This window comes from Leucopleurus acutus, assembly GCF_964270905.1.
Source record: "Leucopleurus acutus genome assembly, chromosome: 17".
In the NCBI taxonomy this organism is placed as follows: Eukaryota; Metazoa; Chordata; class Mammalia; order Artiodactyla; family Delphinidae; genus Leucopleurus; species Leucopleurus acutus.
Window position 1 is genome coordinate 9475498 of NC_139159.1, and position 7490 is coordinate 9482987.

A 7490-nucleotide genomic window follows, 5' to 3' on the forward strand; every position below is an offset into this window, starting at 1 on the left:
CACCTATAAGGGTCAAATTCAGAATAAAATTGAAGAGTGTTTGAAAATCAACTCAATGCCAAGTATGGAGGATGCAAAGACGAATTGGACAAAGTCTGTTTTCATAAGTTTACAATTTAGTAAGGAAAAAAGAGAACAGGACTTGTGGAGAGAACGTATTTCAAGAAGAGTGAATGCAATATGTAGTCTGGTTTGGCAAGAAAATAATGCTGCTGTAGAAGGGCATGATGAGTGATAAGCTCCATGGGTGCGGTTAAAGATGTTGTGAAAGGCCTCACATTCTCAGCTGGTTTTGAACACAATTGAACAGAACCTTTGTAAGTGTGAATTTGTGGTACTGGAGAAATTGACTCTCCACATAGGAAAAAATTAAAGTATTACCTGGCAAAAATACAAAAATAAACTCCAGGTGAGTAAAGAGGTAAATGTAAAAGGCAAAATATTATACTTTGATAAGAAAATATAGGAGTGTATGTTCATGACTTTTGTGGTCAGCAGGATTTCATACAACATTATATTTTAAAAAAGACATCTTAGTGGAAAAAAACGTAGATTTAATGATGTTATAATTTGAAAACTTCTGTGTAACTAAGTAAATTAAAGATAAGGCACAAACTTGGAAGGTATATTTACAAAATACAGAATTTCAAAAGTGTTCATTTCTAGCACATACTGAAGAACTAAAATCAACAAGGAAGAAAAACAACCTAATAGAAAAATTGGAAAAGAATATGAAAAGACAAATCAGACCTTCACTAGTCATCAGGGAAATGCAGATTAAAGACAAGATAATATGTCACATCCATCAGTATGACAAAAATGTGAACCTAAGTCAAGGGTGTAGAGAAATAAGAATTCTCTTAACACTGCTGGTAGAATTGTAAAGTATTACAACTGTTTTTGAGAGCAATTAGGCAATATCTGATAAAGGTGAAGATGCACATATTCTGTAACACAAACACTTTTTAGACTTAGGTATGTACCCTAGAAAAAGGCTTGCATGTGTGAATAAATATATACAAGTATGTTCTTTGTAGCATTTTTTGTAATAGTGAATTATTACATGCAACTTACATCATTATCAATAAAAGAATGAATAAATTGTATAATAGATAATTATGATGCATGAGAATTAATAAGTTGGAGCTGCTTATGAACAGAGTTAAATTTCTTTTAATAAGAAATAACAGGGACTTTCCTGGTGGTGCAGTGGTTAAGAATCCGCCTGCCAATGCAGGGGACACAGGTTCGACCCCTGGTCCTGGAAGATCCCACATGTCACGGAGCAGCTAAGCCCGTGTGCCACAACTACTGAGCCTGTGCTCTAGAGCTCACGAGCCACAACTACCGAAGCCCACGCACCTAGAGCCCATGCTCTGCAACAAGAGAAGCCACCGCAATGAGAAGCCCACGCACTGCAACAAAGAGTAGCCCCTGCTCTCCGCAATTAGGGGAAGCCTGTGCACAGCAACGAAGACCCAATGCAACCAAAAATTAATTAATCAATTAATTAATTAATTTTAAAGAAATTAAACAACAGGTAAGTTATGCTGAGGTCCAGAGGTTGTCAACGGCCTGAACCAGAATCTGTCCACACATCTTAATAAAAAAACCCATGAGGTGTACAAAGAGTACAAATAAAGTTACACATGATTCATGCGATACTAGGAGTTGGAGGGTATCACAAACATCAAATTACCAGAAAATTTGGTAAGTAGCAAACTCCAGCAGGAGCAAGCCTCCTCCACTGCTGCAAGACTCTAGATGCTGAGAGTAGAAGATGCAGGGCTTCAGAGAATCTTGGAAAAAGAGGAAAGAGTAGTGGATGATATAGACATAGCATAGGCAAAATCAAACCCTGAGAGAAAATGTCAAACATTAGGTGCCAAAAGACTGAACACAGCCTGGGTCTTGGAAGGTTATAATACTGGCTCTCAGGAAGGAGCCAGAGGTGGCAGCTTCAGATAAACATTGCTTCTGAAGGGGACGCAACTGCATTGACAAGGGGGTAGTGTCCTTTAAAGGCACGACGATGAAGGGAAGGAAGGAGGTAAGGGGAAAAATGAAGAGAAGTCATGCCAGCAGCCCCACCTCACCTCCACATACACACAGCTGCCACCACTAAAAGCGTCTGTTAGAGGAATTGCACTTCACTGTACTGGCACAAAAAAACACTTTCAACTAGGAAGGGTCTACAGAAGGCCTTTTTTTTTTTTGGCCGCACTATGCGGTTTGTGGGATCTTAGTTTCCCGACCAGGGATCGAACCTGGGCCCGCAGCAGTGAAAGCACAGAGTCGTAACCACTGGACTGCCAGGGAATTCCCCAAAAGACCTATCTTTAAAAGAATCAAACCAACACAAAACTACTCAGAAGAAAACAGAGAAGGTGAATGGTAACATTTCACCTAATGAAAATTCTCCCCCAAGGAAACAGACAAACAAGCAAACAAAACCATAAGACCAAGCTCCAAATTAAAATTAAATATCCTTAAGCAAGTGTTAGATAATACTGTGTACATATCAAATTTAGACCAGAAGTTTACAGCCAAGAACAGAAATGGACAAAAATGGGATATAAGTGGTAAATATCTATACATATACACATAGGTAAGATAGAAATACAGAGATATATCTTAACCCAAACAGAGATACTACTTAGCCCAAAAGAAAAATCAGTGGAACTGTTTGCAGTTGTGTAGAACTGGGAAAAATACTGGAAAATATAAAGTACATGCTCATAGCTCAGCACACGTGACATGTGCCGAGTTCTGGAATGGTACCAGAGACTAGAAAGGCTGAGTAGGAAAGGGAGTGAAACATTGAGTTGTCTCGCAGAGCATTGGAGATAAAGTCCCATCGGAGGGGGAGGGAGCCTGAAACAAACATACAGCAGAACTCCACTTCGAGACACTTGCCATATTTTGAAACTGCAAAGGGTAGGAACTAAGTTTAGATTTGCAAAAGGCAGAATTTTCAAGGCTAAGAAAAAAGAAAATATCCAGGGTACCAATCAAAAACCCAAGTGGACCAATCCTGAAGAATGGGAATGAACCAGAGATGGACTGAATCCTCCTAAGTCTGCAGCCCAGCTCAAGACCTGATTGGATTTACTTGCATTTCATGCTATCTGACAAAAGAAAGGAAGAGTCATCACTTGATGGGAGGTATTACCTGGAGCCTCTATTAGTTAAACACAATGACCAACATAAAATGTTACTAAAAATACGAAGAAGCAGAAATGTGTAATAATAATCTAAAAAGAAGGGTGAAATAGGAGACCCATAGATGGGAGTTAGAAGAAAAGACTTCTATTTTAATTTTGTATTGAAATATAGTTGATATACAATATTATGTTAGTTTTAGCTGTGCTACATAGTTATTTGATATTTGCATACATTATAAAATGTTCACCACAGTAAGTCTAATAACCATCTGTCTCCCTACAAAGTTATTGCAATATTATTACTTATGCTGTATATGACATCTGCATGGCTTATTTCTTTTCTTTTTTTTTTTCCTCCCTCCCTCCCTCCTTATTTCTTATTTAAGTGGAGGTTTGTACCTCTTAACCCTCTTCACCTATTTTGCCCTTCCACCACCCTCCCCTCTGAACAACCATTGGCTTGTTTTCTGTATCTGAGTCTGTTTTCATTTTGTTTGTTTTGTATTTTAGATTCCACATATAAGTGAGATCATACAGTATTTGGCTTTCTCTGTCTGACTTATTTCACTTAGCATAATACTCTCTAGATCCATCCATGTTGTCACAAATTGCGATATTTCTTTTTTATGGCTGAGTAATATTCCATTGTATATGTATACCACATCTTCTTTATCCATTCATCTGTCAGAGGACACTTAGGTTGCTTGCGTGTGTTGGGTATTGTAAATAATGCTACAGTGAACATTGGGGTGCACATATCTTTTTGAAGAGTATTTTTGTTTTATTTGGAGAAATGCCTAGAAGTAAAATTGTTGGATCACATGGTAATTCTATTTTAAATTTTTGAGGACTCTCCATACATTTTTCCATAGTAGCAGTGCCAATTTACATTCTACCAACAGTGCACGAGAGTTCCCTTTTCTCCACATCCTTGCCAACACTTGTTATTTGTCATTGCTTTGATGATAGCCATTCTGACAGGCGTGAGGTGATATCCCATTGTGGTTTTGATTTGCATTTCCCTGATAATTAGTGATGTTGAGAATCTTTTCATGCATCTGTTGGCCATTAGAATATCTTCTTCATTGGTGCTGTACTGTGTGTATATGTGTGTTGGGTGTGCAGGAGTAAAGTTAGTCTGACACAGTGATTGAGTGAGGTCAGAGTCCGCCAAGGGAGGCCCAGACACATCAGTTCCGTGTAACATTCCCGTGGCCATGGGCTGAGTCCAGCTGAGGTAAAACAGTTGCTCACAACCTTCCCCAGAACTTCTCTGTTGACTCCAGACGGGGCACCTGCCTACCTGTCAGGGAATATTGGGAGGCTTCTATCAACAGCAAAAACTGGACAAGTAAAGAGGTGGATTATTCTGGCTGTTGCAATATAGACAGCTCCCCGGATCTGACTATCAGGGTGTTTCACTCACGAGGTTTTGCCTTAGACCTTCATGGAAAGGGGTGAACAGTGGCTTCTGGGGGTTGTTCTGCAAGCAGAAGTCTCAGTCAGTTATCCGAACAGGAAATGCTTTTCTCCGCAGTCAACAAGTTTCAGGAGGACAAAGAGTTGTAACCTTGCCTAACCAGTCATGACAAGTGGTTCTAATCATAGCTAATTACTCATGAGCCGTAGAGCAGGAAGCTGGAGACCTTGTGAGCAGGTCTGGGCAGAAGAGAAAGGTCTGTGTTTGCTGATCTCATCAAACAAACATAATTTGTCTCCGAACAATGTAGGGATTAGAGTAATTTCTGAGGAATTTTGGCCAGAATACAAAATACACACACTTCATCTCCCTTGCCCCTTCCCCTTGCTGCTGATTCTGAGAGGTCTTGTGTAGAAAGGGTGATATTTTGGAAAAGGTTGGTGTGCCTAGAAATAGAGACACAGATGTAGAGAACAAACAAGGGGGGAAGGGAAGAGTGGGATGAACTGGGATATTAGGATTGACATATATACACTGATACGTATAAAATGGATAACTAATGAGAACCTACTGTATAACAGAGGGAACTCCACTGTACAGTAGAAACTAACACAACACTGTAAAACAATTATACTCCAATTAAAAAAAAAAAAGGTCGGTGTACCTAGCGTATATGTGGGGTTAGGAGTCCTGCGATATAAGGATGGAAAAACAGATTGGGCCTCATCGTTAAGCACCTCAGGTGCCAATTAGTAATTTACCCGCGTGCAGTGTTTCTCTGGCGAAAGTTCAGAGAATGAAATCTTGCAGAAAAATAACTGCAGCAGTGGAGGGGTATATAAAGGCAGGACCAGTGAGAAGCTGGTAGTCCAACAAGAGAGGCTATGACAGCAGGTAGGATGAGAGATGATTAGCCTTAGAAATGGGTCATGGTGAGATATTTTCAGGTAGGACTGATAGAACCTGGTGGCCATTGAGCCCTGTGGCCTGTGGAATTGGGTCTATTAGGAGCATGGTGGTGTTGCAGAGAGCGTGGACTTTACAGCTAGGCCGGCCGAGTTCAGTGATTCTGGCATTTACTAGCCCTGTGATTCTGAGCAAGGAATGGACACTTTCAGAGTTGAGTTCTCTTCTGTAAAAACAGGCATAATGCCACTTACTTCTTTTTTTCCACAAAGATGGAGCGACACATGTATGTGAATCTAAAATAGGGCCTGGCACAAAATAAGCAGTTCATACATTTGAGTGCCCTTCAGCTGACATTCAAGGCTTCCCGTATTTTTTTTCCCAAGCATCCTTCTAGGCAGAAGGCCCACGCTCCTGTAGCATTGCCCTCCCTCCAAAAATATAGGCCTACGTACGACTTCTCAGACGTGACCTACTCCTTCTGGTCTCTGAGTCTCTGCTCATGCTATTTCTTTGCCTGGACTAGCCTCCCTCTCCTCACTTCTGATTGCTCTCTGGGGTAGTCCATTCTTCTTACAGGCTGTGCTTCAAATAGTACCTCCGCTAAAAACACATCCTCTAGATCCCTGGGTGGAAATGATCTTTCCTTCTGTGAAACTCCTAAAGCACTTTATTACAACCACTCTAAAGATTCTTACACTATACAGGTATCCGCTGCTTTTCGAAAGGCTGCTTTACACCACTTCACTTTTGCAAAAACCTACATTAGTACCTGTTTTCACTAACCGAAAGAAATCCCTCAAGGATTTTTGCTTTTACAAAAAAAGGCTAAAGGCCAAAATAGCGCTCAGTGTTTGTTTTGCCATGAGCCATTTTAGAGGCAGCGCCACCCAGAGCAGTGAGAGTGACACTGCCAAGCTCCTTCCTGGAACCACACTTAGCATCTCAGCATCCAGCATCCATAGCTTTGAACTGTGTCTATGAGCACCTGTGCTTTCTATTTATTTTGTGCATCCGTTAGTGTTACCCCATTTTGGCTTAAGCAAGGTTTGGTAGGAAAGCTCTACTCTCAGATACCAGGAGAAACCTGTACTGCACTTTACCTGGCTATTTTGGGTTTTTTTCCTTAAATATCCATTTATTTTTTAGTTAATTGATTAATTTTTGGCTGCGTTGGGTCTTCCTTGCTGCACACAGGCTTTCTCTAGTTGCAGCGAGCAGGGGCTACTCTTCGTTGTGGTGTGCGGGCTTCTCATTGCGGTGGCTTCTCTTGTTGCGGAGCACAGGTTCTAGGCATGTGGGCTTCAGTAGTTGTGGCATACAGGCTCAGTAGTTGTGACTCGTGGGCTCTAGAGCGCAGCCTCAGTAGTTGTGGCGCACGGGCTTAGCTGCTCCGCGGCATGTGGGATCTTCCCGGACCAGGGCTCGAACCCATGTCCCCTGCATTGGCAGGCGGATTCTTAACCACTGTGCCACCTGGGAAGTCCTACGTGGCTATTTTGGATAAGTATTTTCTCTCTTCTAGTTAGCATCCAATTAGTTTTTCTATTCACTATAGTACTTAATTCAATGTACGGTGTTATCAAAAGTAGATATTTAATAGACTGATATGATTGACTTGGATAGAGAAGAGGCGAGCAGTCAATCAAGTGCTAGCTCTGGGGGAGGGAGAAGGATGGGATGTGCCCTTGCCAACCAGAACATTAGTGGGGAGGCACTGCTGCCAATCCTTATTTTACTGCCATCATTCTAGTTCAATCTTTGTAACTCCTAATTCCTCCACAGCATCTAGGTGGGGCAAAATTCAACACACAGGCCAGGAAGGAGTGTTTCAGACAACACCGCCTTACTAGTTTGTTGAGTTTTGGGCTTGTCTGACCTGTTTCGTGAGCTACTGGCTTAATTTAGGTGGGAGACAAGATATTCTTTGCTCTAGGACGTGTTATTTCTGTAAGAAAAACATAATTTGACAAATGAAATCATGATCTGGGCTCATAGCA